Below are 16,320 nucleotides of genomic sequence, written 5' to 3'. Positions count from 1 at the left end.
GTAACTACCCTTGAGGCAAGTGAGCAATTGCCTCACTAAAATTTCGACACTGATTTTTTTTTATACATATATATAAATATAATAGTCGTTTGTTGTTCTGTCTCAACCTTGATTTCTATAACTTGTCATCATTCCTTTTAAACTATTCTTCCTGGATATAACTCAGCATCTCAACGGGTGATGTTTCTCGATTACATTAACCTAGTAACGATAATCATAATGGATCTCTACTTAAAAACAGGCTCTTGCAGAAAAAGGAAAAGCGACACTGAAGGTAAATAAGGAATAATTCTAGTAAACTAGTTTTTTGGTGAACAGAGTCTGAGTATTGCATATAACTTCATTAGTGCAATCCAAAAACGATAAGTAGACTAACAAATGAAGTACTGGTCTTCGGAAGGGGGCAGTCCTGTCTGCGTATTCATTTCTCCGTTTCACCAACTTTGACAAATCAAGTACTGGGCATCGCAAGGGAGCAGTCCTGTCTGCGTATTCATTTCACGAACTTTAATCTTTCTCTTTACAGATAAATAAAATATAAATAATATGAAACATCCATGGATTAGTTTTTATCCATGTTTCTTTAACCTTAAAAATTGAAAGAATATCCCATATTCCAATTTGATATTATTGAAGATCGAATGGTAGAACCTTTAACACAGGATTTTGTCTTTACTAATTCGGGACTACGGTATTTCGTTTCTTTATATTCGGGGTTTCGGAATCGGACACCCCAGACCCTAACCCCTAAATTTATAGATTCTGGAACTAAAATAACACTGACTATTTCCAGAAATAATTGGAAATTACGGACCTACATGTAAACGTCAAAAACTCCAGTCCAATTTCCCCTGTACCCATACCAGATATACTTACTCTATAGATAGAATCATATACCTGTATCTTATCTCATTCTATCCCTAGTTTCTCTACTCTTTGTCAGCATAAAAGCGAGTTGAATATTTTGAAACTGCGACTGTATGATGGTTCTTACAGGAAAGCTTAATTCCCTTTTGCAAACAAAACTGTTACTATCGATGCTGCTACCGAATTGAGTGATGGAGAAGGAATTGGAAGAAGACATTGATCATTGTGTTAATGATAATGTGCTACCTTTAGAAACACAGACTGCCCTGAAACGACTGAAAACTTGGAAAAGAGCATGCATGAGTGGCGAGAGATTGTGCGGTCTTGCCATGCTCCATGTTCATCGCGATAAGGATACCAGTAGACCAAATTATGATTCTGAAACGATTTGACTGAACCGGCAATAGAAAAATTTGGCAAACTCTACTGAATCGATGTTTGTTCTATGTTCTGGCAGCAGACTCAAATCAGTGATATTTGGATGATTATCTTACATATAAATTTAAATAAAGTTGTTGGTGTTAGTAAAAGTCTTAAAATATGAAAAATTTATATAAAAAGTGTCCAAATTCAAAACATTATCAAACTCTCTAAAAATGCCTAGAATGCAGGATTTTACACCATTCATTTCATACCCTCAAAATAACCATGGGTTAATAGAGACCTGAACAGACTCACAAGAAAGAAAAACAAACTCTATACAAATAAAAGTCATGACTCAAATTACAAAAATATATGCAAAGAGATAAAGACCAAACTTCAAAAAGAGATGAGAAAAACATACCGGGCATACATCGAAAATATGATCTTTTACTTAAGAATTGAATGCTTCTTTTTGTTACTTCATTGGGGTGTAGAAGCGTTGACCGAAGTACATTTTGTATGAAGCGCGGAAGCGCTTCATACTAAAAATGTGCGCACGGTCAACGCTTTTACAACCCTATGAAGTTACAAAAAGAAGCATTTAATACTTATAATTATTTTTTTTTAGCAATGATCATGAAAACACGAATTTTATTATTGTTTAAATTAATTCACCTGTGCACTTTATTGTGTAACCACGTGTTGTCATGAATGAAAAGTTTTATTGCGCAATGCAATTGCTTACGGAATAACACGTGATGTGCAGTTAGCCAATCAGAATAAAGTATCATAATGAAACATACATCTTATGTCATTATATCGATATAAAAAAAACAGACCAGCATTGCTTCAACAAACAGCCTAAAAAGCTGTTCTCCTATATACAAAGCCAAAGAAAAGAAAACAACGGCATTGCATCTTAATGAAGCGATGGCACCCTCCATACAAACCCCTCTGAAAAAGCAAACATATTAAACAAGCAATTTCAATCTGCTTTCACATCAGAAACTAACAAAGAAATACCAACGAAAGAAGCTAGTACATACTCTAAAATGAATCTAATTAACATCAGTCGGGAAGCTGTATACAAACTCATAAAAAACATAAACACCAATAAAGCTACAGGACCAAACACTATCGCTGGCAAAATACCGAAGGAAAACATCGGAATAACATCAGACATACTTACAATCATTTTCGACAAATCTCTTGAGACAGGCAAAGTACCAACAGACTGGAATCATGCAAAAGTTACACCAGTATTTAAAAACGGAGACCAACATCATCCTGGTAATTATAGACCAATCTCACTTACCTGTATCTCATGTAAATTACTTGAACATATACTAGCTAGCAATATGATGAAACACCTTGAATCAAATAACATACTATATGAACTACAACACGGATTTAGAGCAAATAGATCGTGCGAATCTCAAGTAATATCTCTTATACATCAACTAGCTCAAAACAACGATAAAAATATACAAACTAACTTAGTTATCATGGATTTTGCCAAAGCATTCGACAAAGTGACACACAACGCTTACTTTTCAAATTAAAACACTACGGCCGATCAGTCAATAAACTGGATTCAATCATTTGTATCTTACAGAACTCAAACAGTCCTTCTGGAGAACACAATATCTGGAAACATTCCAGTAACATCAGTCGTTCCTCAGAGCACTGTACTAGGACCAATACTCTTTCTTATTTACATTAATGACTTACCTGACTACATTAAACACAGCCAAATAAGACTCTTTGCATACGACAGCGTTATCTACTGGCCTATTACCTGCCAAAACGATTGTCTTAAGCTTCAAGAAGACATAGAAGCAGCAATAAAACGGGAAACAGACTGGTTCATGTCATTTCACCCTGACAAATGTAACATCTCAAGAGTCTCAACAAAGAAAAAAACAAATACACTTTTATTACAACATGCACGGTCAAGCATGCGCCAGAATGTAATCATCAAAATGTTGATGGTTTTCATACAACAACCTTTATCAGTAGAAGTCATATGCAAAATCTGTGACATAGCCTATTTACTGTCCCTTGACCTTAAGTTTTGCAAATTATAAAAACTTTTTCCAGTTTCAAAACCATTATAATTGTAGTTAAAGGGCATGCAGTCTTAAAACACCTTTGATTTTTTAAGCCCTATAATCCCAGTCCTTTACTTTCTTGTTTTGTTTCTTAAATTATGTCTCAAACTTTGAAACAAAAATATCAAGTTAGTAAATAGATGTAAAAATTACTAAAAAAAATCCGTGATTACCTGGACTAACTAAATCAATCAGTAAATACTAGTACATGTAATCACTAATTCGAAAAGTTATAAAAGGTAGTTATATTTGAAGTGTTTAGTAATTACGTGTAATACCTTAATTCACCTATTTACTGTAACATGTACATCAATTTAGCCAGAATTAAGAATAATTGAACTTTATATGGACAATACAAAAATAAACTACAAAATTGAAAAAAAAGCTGACAATAGAGGAATTTCCAAAATCCGTCTTTGAAATGAAATAAAAAAAACGGGTATTGGTGGTCTTCCAATTAAATTTTACAGATCTTTCTTGGCCATTTGTCTTTAATTCTTGCTAAGAGAAAAATTGACAAAAACTAGGATTAATTATCCTTGTTTACAAGAAAAACGAAATACATGAGGTCTCAAATGAGGATCGAAAGGAACAACTCCCTTACATTCAGAATACGACTGATTTTTAAAAATAAATTAAAAAAGCTTAATCCTTTACCAACCATACTATACTATATGCCATGGACGTGACTAGTTAGATACAAACATTCCAGAAGACAAAACAATAGTAGTGTGTGCAAATGTATGAAACACTCGTACATGTTATGACAAAATTCTCCAATTGAGTACCTTGTAACGCTTTATAAATAAACTCATCATTGATAACAAAATTGAAATTCTATATTCACGCCAGCTGCGCGTTTTGTTTACGAAAGACTCGTCATTGACGCTCGAATAAAAAAAATGTTAAAAAGGCCAAATAAAGTACGAAGTTGAAAAGCATTGAGGACCAAATATTTCTTAAAGGTTTGCCAAATACAGCGAAGGCTGTCTATTCCTGAGGTAGAAAAGCCTTAGTATTTAAAAAAATCTGAAGTTTTGTTAACAGTTTATTTTTTATTATGAACATATGAATACAAAAAGAAAGGCTGACTACTGGGCTTGGTAATGATACCATCGGGGAATTAAAACTACACCAGTTAATGTTATCTACATTATATATTACATGTATAATGGATATATCAACTTTACTGTTAGTAAACCAAATGGTTTATAGTAACCTTTACTTTCCATCAGATAATAGATTTCAACAAAAAACATAAATAGAAGAGTTTGTTATTAATCAAATGCATAGATTCCCGATCGCATATATTATATGGAAATGCCATTAAATCAAAAATACAACAAGATTAGGAATTATTTCTACATGTACTATATACACTTTGTATTTAGTTTAAGATACGTAAACAGTCAATGTTATCTCACTTGGTAAATTGAACGTCACTGTTTTTAAAACGTATCAGGTTACCGACGGATATGTTTTGACTGGATTTTGGTTTGTTTAGTGATAAAAAATTGAATACCAATAGCTTATAAATATGGTAATGTCGTAAAGTTACACGAGAAACTACAAACCATATTTATTATTTAATTCGTTTATATGAATATATACATCCTATGTTTTGTTGATCTGTTCATTTGGCTGAGTGTGAATCAAGCACTGCACATGGACGACTACAAGAACTTACCACAAGAAGGACCTTATTTATCGGAATTACCATTATAGGTAATGATATTATTTAAGAAAAATTGGGAATTATTCAATAAGCATACTCGGAATATGTCAATTATGACCTGGGCGATGAAGGTTTTGAATAATTTGACATTTTATAAACAGTAAAAACACTTTCGAGACCTGTTTCAATATCATGTTTAATCAAACGACTGAAGAATTAAGCAAATTTATTTCTTGGTTATGCAGTCGAATAGTTAATAACATTTTGTTACTGAGTTACTTTTACGTTAGCTTTTAATAGCATCAAAGATCATATGTAAAATAGTAAAAAGCTACTTACAAATATAATCGTGAGCGTCAAAGGCACATATCTGGATTGAGCCAACGTTGAAAATTACTCAAACTAATGGAAAGATATATAACTGAAAGGGACATAAAGTTATATATGTTATTCCTTGTTGACTGAATCCAGAAACGCGCTTCTGATGCTCACGATTAATTAAAAATTATTTTCATTTATTTCTTTAACATATACTTGAAATTAAATTTGTCGGCTTGCAGTTGAATTATAAGTATAATGCATGTTCGTGTTGTTTATTCTTTAGTTTTCTATGTTGTGTCATGTGTGCTGTTGTTTGTTTGTTTGTTTTTTTTTCATTTTTAGCCATGGCGATGTCAGTTTGTTTTAGATTTATGAGTTTGACTGTCGCTTTGGTATCTCTCGTCCCTCTTTTATCCATTTTTATATGGTGACGTTCCCTTGTCACCATCTTACGGTGTTTATATATATATCTCAACTTGTACGATTCGCTCGTGTATGTAACAATGTTTTAGATTTTAACGAGAGAAATTTATGTGTTACTGAAAAGTTATTACACCAGGGTTTTCGATATCACAAACTAGTCAAAACAATCATCGGTATAAGGACACCATTCGTAAATATAGCTCAACATGTAGACTTCTTATACGTTCAGGTATTTCACATCCGATATTTTTTGGAAATATTCTTTATAAAGCACAAAAATGTCAGTATTCACCTCAGAAGCTAACAAAACCGTTAAGTAGACTTATTAAGAAGGGATATAGTTACGATACTGTTGTCAGGTCATGAAAGATTGCACATTTTGGCGTTAATATTGATTCACTTATAGGGTCTATGCATCGGAACTAAACACATTTATTTAAAAACCAGTTGTTGGCATGACACGGGTTATGTTCTTTCATATATGTTATGATGGTATGATACTAAACCCCTCACGGGAAGGATTGTGCCTGATATTCATATTATGAAGACATAATAAGATTTATTCCTATGAAGAATAAATCCGGTTATCGGAGGAAAGTGGGCTTACGTTTTGGGAGTTGTCCCGCTTTGAACACGTGGTGGAACTTGTTATGTATTATGAGTCACGTTAATTATTTTAACCTTGATAACTGTGACGTCATCATTCTTTCTTTACCACGTACGATACAGCAGAGGGAAGACGCAAAAAATTGGGTTCCGTATGAATTAACTAATGTTTGTTTCAAAAGTTAATAATATTTCTTTGATTTGGTATATGAAATGGATGTCTTTCGAAAAATCTTATTTTACTGAAAAGGTTCGGAAAGTTTGAAAGATAGGAAAAGCACATGGTTTTGATCCAGTATAAAATAGTGTTAAAGATTTTATATCTTTTGTTGTTTCTTCTGTAAAGAGTTTCTAAATATTTCATTGTAAATTTTTAATTGTTGGTTTAATTCAGTGGAAATCATGAATTATATTTCCAAAAATAGAAATTTTAACAGACCCGTAATTTCAGATAAAAACTGCGCACATGGTTTTAAAGACACGTGTCGCATGGACGTCTGCGATTTTAAAACTATCGTTATATGAAATGTTTCATCTGCTACACAGCAAGCAATTTAAAGAGAAACCAATAATGAATAAATGTATGAAGTTTATAAAATATACAGATCTAACATTGTTGGGTTGATGTTTAGACGAGTTGTATAGATATTATAACTTTTCAACGGTCGTTTCACTAATATTATTGTAGTAATTTTTCAGTTTTAAAAACCAAACATCATATGGAAATCGGGAAAGCAGATCGTATGTCACAAAGGCCCTCTAAAAGTCCTTATAAATGCAGCCAAAGGCAAAGGGTACAGCAGAGGGGCGTACCGACATCGTTGGGAAACAGATCTAGCAATGTCGTTGGACAGCATACTTCCACGCAAGTTTTAGCTACATGTATGATGACTCCTGGCAGAACTTAGGAATGAAGTTGTTCAGATTGTTAATGGCAATGCCCTTATTCACTCTCCAGCTACTGTTAGTGTTACATCTCCTGACTCAGTCAATGAAAGGCAACAATCGAATACAGGTATAACACAAAGTTCTAATATTTGCCAATAACTAGTGCAAATGATAATCTATGTTTAAATGTTTCACAAAACTCGGAACAAAATAATTAATGGTGAATATGTAGATTTAGGTATATATTGCTTTAATACAAATTCAGGCACAGAAAGTACAGTAGATACAAATGGACAGCTGATTATCCAAACTAAACTAAGTAAAAAGATTACTGATATTAACACATGGATAGATGCTTTCCTTATTTACATAAGTATTTATGTTGGTGTACATTTAGAAGATGCACATAACTTAACCGAATACATACATGTTAAAATATTTTTTGTATCCGTGTTTCCAGTGCAAAATTTACAAAATCTCTCATTAGAGGGTATTGTTGGTCTTGCATACCTACCAGTTTCTATTGATAATGAGTGTGCACTTATTCTTAATTTAGTGATAAATAAAAAGTTAACCACAGTTTCCATCTTTTATCTTAGATAGTTCAAATTTAATTTAATTTTGTAGAAATCTTCTAGTTTGTTTGAAATTACTATTATAATGCTTGTTAAAGGGTATTCCAATATATTTCATTAATTCAGATAATTTATTCGACCACAAATTTTCTCTGTACTAAGTTGATATTTTAATAGGATTGATTGATTGTTGGTTGCTTAATGTCCAGTGGCAAATATTTCAGGCATATCTATCAGGACGAATATTTACACAGTGTCTGTAAATTGTGTCATTTTAGGATAATTTAGTTTGTATCAAGCGGATACATTGTTATGACACAGTGTCTGTAAATTATGTCTTTTTAGAATAACTTAGTTTGTATCAAGGAGATATTCTGGTAGGACACAGTGTCTCTAAATTGTGTCTTTTTAGGATAATCTAGTTTGTATCAATTAGATCCATTGATAGGACAAAGTGTCTGTAAATTGTGTCTTTTAAGGATAATATAGTTGTATCAAGTAGATACATTGATATGACACAGTGTCTGTAAATTGTGTCTTTTAAGGATAATATAGTTTGTATCAAGTAGATATGTTGATAGGACAGTGTCTGTAAATTGTGTCTTTTAAGGATACTATAGTTTGTATCAAGTAGATATGTTGATAGGACATAGTGTGTTTAATTGTGTCTTTTAAGGATAATATAGTTTGTATCAATTAGATATGTTGATAGGACACAGTGTCTGTAAATTGTGTCTTTTAAGGATAATATAGTTTGTATCAAGTAGATATGTTGATAGGACAGTGTCTAAATTGTGTCTTTTAAGGATAATATAGTTTGTATCAAGTAGATATGTTGATAGGACACAGTGTCTGTAAATTGTGTCTTTTTAGGATAATTTAGTTTGTATCAAGTAGATACATTGATATGACACAGTGTCTGTAAATTGTGTCTTTTTAGGATAATTTAGTTTGTATCAAGTAGATACATTGATAGGACAGTGTCTGTAAATTGTGTCTTTTAAGAATAATTTAGTTTGTATCAAGTAGATATGTTGATAGGACAGTGTCTGTAAATTGTGTTTTTTAAGGATAATTTAGTTTGTATCAAGTAGATATGTTGATAGGATACAGTGTCTGTAAATTGTATCTTTTAAGGATAATATAGTTTGTATCAAGTACAGTGTCTGTAAATTGTGTCTTTTAAGGATAATATAGTTTGTATCAAGTAGATATGTTGATAGGACACAGTGTCTGTAAATTGTGTCTTTTAAGGATATTTTAGTTTGTATCAAGTGATACATTGATATGACACAGTGTCTGTAAATTGTGTCTTTTAAAAATAATTTAGTTTGTATCAAGTAGATATGTTGATTGGATACAGTGTGTGTAAATTGTGTCTTTTAAGGATAATTGAGTTTGTATCAAGTAGATACATTGATATGACACAGTGTCTGTAAATTGTGTCTTTTAAGGATATTTTAGTTTGTATCAAGTAGATACATTGATATGACACAGTGTCTGTAAATTGTGTCTTTTAAGGATAATTTAGTTTGTATCGATATCAAGTAGATACATTGATAGGACACAGTGTCTGTAAATTGTGTCGTTTAAGGATAATTTAGTTTGTATCAAGTAGATACATTGATATGACACAGTGTCTGTAAATTGTGTCTGATAATGATAATTTAGTTTTAGCAAGTAAATACATTGATAGGACAAAGTGTCTGTAAATTGTGTCTTTTAAGGATAATTTAGTTTGTATCTAGTAGATACATTGATATGACACAGTGTCTGTAAATTGTGTCGTTTAAGGATAATTGAGTTTGTATCAAGTAGATACATTGATATGACACAGTGTCTGTAAATTATGTCTTTTAAGGATAATTTAGTTTGTATCAAGTAGATACATTGTTAGGAAACAGTGTCTGTAAATTGTGTCTTATGAGGATAATTTAGTTTGTATCAAGTAGATACATTGATAGGACAAAGTGTCTGTAAATTGTGTCTTTTAAGGATAATTTAGTTTGTATCAAGTAGATACATTGATAAGACACAGTGTCTGTAAATTGTGTCGTTTAAGGATGATTTAGTTTGTATCAAGTAGATACATTGATATGACACAGTGTCTGTTAATTATGTCTTTTAAGGATAATTTAGTTTGTATCAAGTAGATACATTGAAAAGACACAATGTCTGTAAATTGTGTATTTTAAGGATAATTTAGTTTGTATCAAGTAGATACATTGATAGGACACAGTGTCTGTAAATTGTGTATTTTAAGGATAATTTAGTTTGTATCAAGTAGATTCATTGATAGGACACAGTGTCTGTAAATTGTGTATTTTAAGGATAATTTAGTTTGTATCAAGTAGATACATTGATAGGACACAGTGTCTGTAAATTGTGTATTTTAAGGATAATTTAGTTTGTATCAAGTAGATACATTGATAGGACACGGTGTCTGTAAATTGTGTATTTTAAGGATAATTTAGTTTGTATCAAGTAGATACATTGATAGGACACAGTGTCTATAAATTGTTCCTTTTTAGTATTTTTGATTTGTATCAAGTAGATACATCAGAAACATAGTGTACATGTCTAGTGGCTTTCGAAGCGTTCCGTAAATTGTATAATTATGATATCATTTGGCCACCACTTTTAGAATCACTTAAGGCATTTTTATTGCATGCAACTATATTTATTGCTTATATGTCACTTGAAACAAATTAAATGGGTTTATAGGACAGCTAACTGTTATCCGTAAAGAAAGATCACGTTGCAAAATTTTGCTATTATTGTTATCCCATTCTCAAAAACGGATCAATGTTGTCATGGTACATGTATAGAAATAACAGAAACTAAACTAGAATATTGTCTAATTTAGTTGTAAAAAAATATGAAATGCAAAGACCAAAGGTTAAAGTCCCCTTATTGAGGGCCCTCATGGGGTTTTTGATTATGTGATTACTTGGCCGTTTTTTTTTAATGATTATTTGATTATTAAGCCAAATATTTCATGATTATTTGATTACCTAGGACTGTATTTTTAGTTTATGATTATTTGATTACTAAAGATAAGCAAATATTTAATGATTATGTGATTATATTGGCAAAAAAAAAAAAATGGTGATTATGTGATTACTAGGACCCCCCATGAGGGGCCTCCTTATTCTCTGACTTTGGTGACAAGTACCAGTGTTCATGTGTTCTAAGTTTTAAAAGTTTGAATACATGTAGGAATAATGGATTCAGTTTCATTTTGAATCGGAGATATGGTAAAAACCAATAAGCATGAATAAAGCAGCCACAAGAATGTACACCTTTGCCGCTTAGCTATATATACAATTGGGAGGTTGTTACACAAAATAGCCTGAAATATATAATAAGCCCGATATATTCACATCTGACGGCGTTACTTTATCTCATGTGGGCAATTGTTTTTTTTCTTATTTCATTACAGGGTAATTTAAATATAAATATATGTGTGTGGTCATTTAAAAGTACGGTCACGGCGGGTGGTTGTGTCGCTACCGCATTTGTGGCGGTGGTCGAACTCAGTGTCCAATAACTCTTGGCATAGCCACTGAATTCGACCATGTGGCGAAAATAGCGACACAACATCTACAAATATATTATGCTTCTTATAATGGAATTATGTATCCGCTGAGCTTCTGTTTCCCAGGGCCAGCATCCGATATATTTTGGAAGCAATAATGTTAATAAGGATATTATATTGATATATAAGGAAATGACATTATAAGGAATAACAATAAGGTGGAAATAAGGAATAAGAATAATGTGGAAATAAGGAATAAGGAATGGACAATAATGTGGAAATAAGGAATAAGGAATGGACAATAATGTGGAAATAAGGAATAAGGAATGGACTATAAGGTTTAATTATATATACTAGGGACTTGCCAATTATGTTTCTCGGCAGTCCCATTCTTTGTCAAGCCGTGGCCGTACAATTTTGTACTTTTGCCAAATAAAATATTTCTTACTTTATATATTTGTATGTCATTTGGCCCCACGTTGTCTCAGATAATAAGATTTATTCCTATGAAGAATAAATCCGGTTATCGGAGGAAAGTGGGCTTACGTTTTGGGAGTTGTCCCGCTTTGAACACGTGGTGGAACTTGTTATGTATTATGAGTCACGTTAATTATTTTAACCTTGATAACTGTGACGTCATCATTCTTTCTTTACCACGTACGATACAGCAGAGGGAAGACGCAAAAAATTGGGTTCCGTATGAATTAACTAATGTTTGTTTCAAAAGTTACCCACCCACCCACCACTTAGATAAAAGACATACTCCTAAAATGTAGTTAATATACATGTGTTAAATGTTATATTATGTTATATCATGTTGTTCGTTTTTCTGCTGTTTTTGTTCTATTTTTCAGGTTGAAATGACTGGTAGCTTATTTCGATTGTAATCCCAATCCGTCGTCACGGCTTCAGACAAAGACTCCGACCATTGTAATCCCAATCCGTCGTCACGGCTTCAGACAAAGACTCCGACCATTGTAATCCCAATCCTTCGTCACGGCTTCAGACAAAGACTCCGACCATTGTAATCCCAATCCTTCGTCACGGCTTCAGACAAAGACTCCGACCATTTAATGGCGAAAATAGCGACACAACATCTACAAATATATTATGCTTCTTATAATGGAATTATGTATCCGCTGAGCTTCTGTTTCCCAGGGCCAGCATCCGATATATTTTGGAAGCAATAATGTTAATAAGGATATTATATTGATATATAAGGAAATGACATTATAAGGAATAACAATAAGGTGGAAATAAGGAATAAGAATAATGTGGAAATAAGGAATAAGGAATGGACAATAATGTGGAAATAAGGAATAAGGAATGGACAATAATGTGGAAATAAGGAATAAGGAATGGACTATAAGGTTTAATTATATATACTAGGGACTTGCCAATTATGTTTCTCGGCAGTCCCATTCTTTGTCAAGCCGTGGCCGTACAATTTTGTACTTTTGCCAAATAAAATATTTCTTACTTTATATATTTGTATGTCATTTGGCCCCACGTTGTCTCAGATAACCTTTCAATCAATTTAATTGAAGTCTGGAGCTGGCATGTCAGTTAACTACTAGTAGTCTGATGTTATTGATGTATTATTGTCATTTTGTTTATTTTCTTTGGTTACATCTTCTGACATCAGACTCGGACTTCTCTTGATCTGAAGTTTAATGTGCGTATTATTATGCGTTTATTTTTCTTCATTGGCTAGAGGAATGGGGGGAAGGTTGAGATCTCATAAACATGTTATCCCCGCCGCATTTTTGCGCCTGTCCCAAGTCAGGAGCCTCTGGCCTTTGATTGTCTTATATTATTTTTAATTTTAGTTTCTTGTGTACAATTTGGAGACTAGTATGGCGTTCATTATCATTGAACTAGTATATATATTTGTTTAGGGGGCAGCTGAAGGACGACTCCGGTTGCGGGATAGTCTCGCTTTTTTCGTTTACAACAGGATAAACTGTATGTTATTGTAAGTGGAGTTTTTATTTTTAAGCAGATGTTGTCTTCCGAGTTGGACTGTTTTCCGGATTTGTTGTAGCATGAGCAACACGACGGTGTTACATGTGAAGCAGGATCTGCTTACCCTTCCGGAGCACCTGAGATCACCCCTAGTTTTTGGTGGGGTTCGTGTTGTTTTTGATTTAGTTTTCTATGTTGTGAAATGTGTACTTTTGTTTTTCTGTTTGTCTTTTTCATTTTTAGCCATGGCGTTGTCAGTTTATGTTCGATTTATGAGTTTGACTGACCCTCTGGTATCTTTCGCCCCTGTTTTAGACATGAGATAATTCTTTAATGATACCAATATTTTGTGCTTTTGTAAAAGCAAATTGGTTAAAAGTATTAAGAGCTGAATAAGCAACATGTTCATGTTATTGTTACAAGGCGTATCACGTGATATACTAATAAACTTGAAAAGGTCTCGTTCATAGTTAAATTGAAATTAGATTAATGCAGTTGATATCTAGCGCTAGTTAATTTTCACCAGAAAGCTATACTAAATTGTTATCACATATGATATTCGTAAAATCTGCATTATTCACAAAATTTCACAGGTCAAATTTATGAGTAAGACACTATTTATTATTGCTACTGTAGATATTCTGATCGACGGAGGAACCATACAACGAAATGATGACTGAAAAGGAGGATGCAGAAATCAGGCCGCCAAAGGAAACATTGTCCCCTTTCAATATGCCAGATTTAACCATCAACATAGGCGAAGAAAAGCTTTATGTCAACAGAGATCATTTAATGGAGGTGTCGCAGGTTTTCAGAAAAATTCTAACCTTTGAAGAAAATGACCCTCTGGAGATTGAATTTCATAATAAAGATCCAACGACATTTGCTCTTTTTCTTAGACACACATTACCTGGCTTTGATGGATTAATATTGCAAGGTATTACTTTTAAAATGAAATTTTAGTAAAATGTTTGTAACTTTCAATCCAAGTCAAGATACATATGTATGTCATAGTAAGCAATCAAATGTCAAGGTACGGCCCTCAACACGGAGCCGTGGCTTACACCAATCATCAAGCTATAAAGGACCTCAAAATGACTACTGTAAAACAATCCAGACAGTAAAACCATCTTTAGAAAAACAAGAAACCATATGAACCATATAAGCAATCGACAACCACTGAATAAAAGGTACATGGCTAAAGACAGGTGCAAACAAATGCAGCGGGTATACACGCTTGAACAGGCGCCAACATTCACCCTACTCATTAACAGTAGTGTAACCTTACAACACAAAGAACACACTCACTATAAAATATCAATTGAAATGTATTAACTCAATTCAAAAGCAATATTGACAATAACAAGTAAACATACACTAAACGAATAAATCAATCTATGACACAATATGAATGCAATATTAATCATAAAAAGGGGAACTATAAAACAATTTAAGAGACAGAACTATAACCAATATTTTTGTTTTAGAAAAAGTGAAAACTTCTACCCGTCATAAATTTCAGTAATGTCCTTCGTCAAAAACAAACAATGGCGAATTTAAAGCAAATTTGCAGCAACCCCAATCCAGACGGGTGCGTAGATGCGAGACAAGTCGACCCTGAGACAGCTCGAACCGTCCTTCAATAATTATGTCGACTTACACCTTCTATAAAGAAATAAATGATTTAATGAAAGGACTGTGTCTGATGAAAAGACTATGTCTGATGATAAAGCAAATTTTGCAGCGTTTAAAATTTTAAGAGTTGCAAAAAAAGAAATGTCAGTAATACTACACTTTGAATATGTTGTAAATAAACTCCTAATAGATACCAGGATTAAAACTTTATATTTTCGCCAGACGTGCGTCTCGTCTACAAAAAACTCATAGGTGACGCTCGAATCAAAATTTTTTTAAAGAGGCTAAATAGAGTACGAGGTTGATGATCATTGAGAACCAAAAATTTCTAAAAGTTTTGCCAAAAGACAGCAAAGGTAATCTTTTCCTCAGGTAGAAAAGCCTTAGTTTGTAATAATGACTTTGAATTTGTTGATATTGTTTCACACGTAATTATGAATCAGCAATAAACAATTAGATATAATGAAAGAAACACATCATTCTATTTTTTAACAAGAGCAATACCAGTTTATTAAATCTTTAGACATTTATAACATATTAATATAATGAAAACGAATGCTTTAAATCATACGCATCATGTTGCTTCTATTACAGAAAAAACAGCTCGTCTTATTTTACCATTGGCATATGAGTTTCAGGCTGAGACACCTTTGTTTAAAATAGATGGTGTATTAGCGACATGTATGAAAGGAAAGAAAGATATTGATGCAAAGACGTTAATTGATGAACTTTTGTTAGCCGAACTCTATAGTTTACCCAAATATTTAACAGCATGTATAGAAAAGGCGTCCACATGTTCTCATAAAAAGTTTAATGATATATCAGGTGATACAAAATCACAAATTTTCTTGATGAGATGTGCAGAAATGGAATCAGCGATCGAAGATTGCATGCAGGTGATTGCGGAACGATATATATATTGTTGTTGTGACGAATGTCGTTGCAGGGAAAAGTTATACAAAGCAAAGAACATTCTTAATTGTATCAAAGAAAAAGATGACTTGATCAGTTACTTAAATCTAGCTTGATTTTTACGGAAGTGTATTATGTTCACCTTTGCAAGCAAAAATACACTAATCTTTGCGAAAATATTGCAGAACATTTGCATTTGCATAATAATACAAACATTTGTGTCATATTGCAAACCTTTGCGACATAACCTAATCTTGAAGCATATACATTTGTATTCAAGGTACTGAAGTTTTTTTTATCATCATAAATACGTGGTAAAGTTTTTTTTTATTTGTCTTTGCATATTTTTAAACCTCACTGTTTAGTCCATTCGTGGATATATACTTTGGCATGATTCGGTATTTATACATTCGGCTTTTGTGTTGTTTTTTTTTTTTTTTT

The 16,320-nt window shown here is 32.5% G+C and overlaps 1 long non-coding RNA gene across 1 annotated transcript; it reads left to right on the top strand.

Moving 5' to 3' along the window:
- Positions 1–4,971: 4,971 nt before the first annotated feature.
- LOC143084435 (uncharacterized) lies at positions 4,972–15,773 on the top strand. Its single transcript, XR_012981075.1, has 3 exons — positions 4,972–5,066; positions 13,969–14,269; positions 15,562–15,773. It is a non-coding gene; the product is annotated as an uncharacterized LOC143084435 (long non-coding RNA).
- The last annotated feature ends 547 nt before the right edge of the window (positions 15,774–16,320 follow it).

The sequence above is a fragment of the Mytilus galloprovincialis genome, chromosome 7 (assembly GCF_965363235.1).
Source record: "Mytilus galloprovincialis chromosome 7, xbMytGall1.hap1.1, whole genome shotgun sequence".
Taxonomy (NCBI): domain Eukaryota; kingdom Metazoa; phylum Mollusca; class Bivalvia; order Mytilida; family Mytilidae; genus Mytilus; species Mytilus galloprovincialis.
This window is presented reverse-complemented; position numbering and strand designations above follow the sequence as displayed.